Source organism: Hipposideros armiger, unplaced genomic scaffold (genome assembly GCF_001890085.2).
Source record: "Hipposideros armiger isolate ML-2016 unplaced genomic scaffold, ASM189008v1 scaffold_1632, whole genome shotgun sequence".
In the NCBI taxonomy this organism is placed as follows: Eukaryota; Metazoa; Chordata; class Mammalia; order Chiroptera; family Hipposideridae; genus Hipposideros; species Hipposideros armiger.
The window spans coordinates 83,566-86,057 of NW_017732982.1; the positions used below are offsets into that span (position 1 = coordinate 83,566).

A 2,492-nucleotide genomic window follows, 5' to 3' on the forward strand; every position below is an offset into this window, starting at 1 on the left:
TCTTTTTGTTGTTCCAAGTGGGTGATTTCTGCTATTTTGCCTTCTAAATCACTGATCCGATCCTCTGCTTCATCTAATCTACTGGTGATTCCTTCGAGTGTGTCCTTCATTTCAGTTATTGTATTCTTTAGTTCTACCTGGTTGTTTTTTATGGTTTCTGTATCCTTCTTTATGTCCTCCTTAAGTTCCTGAAACATTCTTATCATCAGTGTTCTAAACTCTGTCTCTGAAATGTTGGATACCTCTGTTTCATTTAGTTGCATTTTGAGGTTTCTTCTGATCTTTTACTTGGGACATGTTTCTTTGTTTCTCCATTTTGGCTGTCACTCTGATTGCTTCGATGTATTAGGTCACCAGCAAGCAATTCGGTTTGCCGGCTCCACTGTTTCTCCAGACGCCTCCAGCCTCACCAAGCCGAGCAAAGAGAGTCCTCACTATATTCTCCTTTCAGCTATCATAGAACTCCTCTTCCTTGCAACGTAACTCTGGGGTGGTGAGCACGGTGTGGGGCCGGAGGGTCTCGCCCCCAACCGGAGAAGCCTCCCCACCGGTGCGGTGACCCTCTCTCATCTCTGCCCCTCCTACCAGACTCAATGTGGCCTCCTCTTTACGTCCTTCGTTTAGAGGTTGTGTTCTTCTAGGGTCCATGGAACTTCCGAGGTTGAATATCTTATACATTATTTGTAATTTTGTTGTGATCCTGGGGTGTAGTCTGCACAGCGTCTGTCTATTCCGCCATCTTACTGGAAGCCTCTTATTAGTAATTTAACAGTGTCATTTCACAGGCTGACAAATGAATGAAAAACTGAATGTTACATCACTCAACCCCTCAGCAACTCCATGGAGGAGGGTCAAACAGCAGCCTTCCATTTCTTTCCAGACTTAAAAACCCTAGGCATGACCAGCCTTGACAACGTCTTGGCATGTGTGACTGTAAGCCATCCTGTCTGCACAGATACCTCTGGGGTTTCCAAGAGACCACTTGCAGAGTTCTTGAAGCTGAAACCTTGAGAGGAAGGTTTTCAAGCAGAAACAAAATAAATTCACCTAAAACACCCCTACACCCCTCTATTAGAGGAGAGTTCTGTTTCTTCTTTTGCAGACTGAATTTTCTTTTCAGGCTTACTGTGAGAATATACTGAAAGAAGCTGGCACCAGCAGTTCCATTATAAGGATAGTACAAGACAGCTTCAGGGTCCATAATGACCATGGATAGCAGGAATAACCACATTCTTTTTAAAAAGTATTTGAAGACTTCAGGAATCAAAGCTGAGGCCACAAACAGCCTTACTCTGGACATTGCTGTAACTGTTTTTTTTTTATTAAAATTTTTTTTGGGTGACAATGGTTAGTAAAATTACATAGGTTTCAAGTGTACAATCCTGTAATACACTATCTATGTATCACATTGTGTGTTCACCACCCAGAGTCAGTTCTTGCATCACCATGTATTTGGTCCTGCTTACTCTCATCTACAACTCTCTTCCCTGCCAACCCTCTGGTAACCACTAAATTATTGTCTGTATCTTTCACAGCCTTTGTCCTGGCTCTTCTGGAATAGCCTACGGCACGGCCTTCCTTGTCCATGACCTTGTCCATGACCATGGGCTCAAAACTTCGGGATGCACCAAAATTAATTCCACTGACTTGGGTGAGAATGATGACAGGCAAGGTCTTTATTATAAAAATGTTTTTCAGTGCAAACTTTATTTGGAGTAATGAGGGCATAATCCAAAATAAGTTGTTGAAGAAATTACTCCTGCCCTTAGTGATATACTCTCATATGGATGACAATTGTAACTTGCATTTCCATTGATGATGTTGAATGCTGTTTTGTAGGTATAGAAGGAAAACTGAGGAAAAATCATGGACTTTAGACTTTTTACTGACACCAGTGACAAAAATACCATGGCCGCTGTGAAAGGCAGGAAAGCAGCAGGCTGGAAAGGAGTGAGGATCAGTTTGCTGTTGTCTGGATGCTCTGTTGAGAGACTTATCTTCCAAGCTTCTTATATTTGGTCCTCCAAGTCATGGACAGATGCATCTTCAATTGTTAACAGTACTTGCCTCAAGTTTTTTATTTTTTCAATTGAAATGGCCAAATTTGTAGGGTCCAGTAACTCTGTCCACTGAAGAAATCTGAATAAAAGATTGGAATTCAGTAATCCAGAAGTGCATATTGGGTTTACCCTGAGAGATGCGTGGCCGCTGCATTTCCTCCTTCTCCCACTCCTTGTCAATTTTCTTTTTATGATTTGCTTGAGAAGCTCACTAAAATAGTCCCAATAAGCAGGATGTATATTCTTTTTTTTTTTTTAGCTGAGCCATCCTGCCACCTGTTGGCAGCTCAGAGGCAGCTCAGCTCAGGCCGGGAATCGAACCGCTATTGCTCAGAGCTCAAACTCTTAAGCGAGCTCTTAACCTACTGAGCCACTTGGCCAGCCCCAGGATGTATATTCTGATAAGTGGGATGCCTTCCTTCCTTCTCTGGC

General features: G+C 42.6%; 1 pseudogene; it reads right to left on the bottom strand.

The window, feature by feature from the left end:
- Positions 1-1,058: 1,058 nt before the first annotated feature.
- LOC109377927 (sideroflexin-4-like) lies at positions 1,059-2,214 on the bottom strand (annotated as a pseudogene).
- Positions 2,215-2,492: the final 278 nt, after the last annotated feature.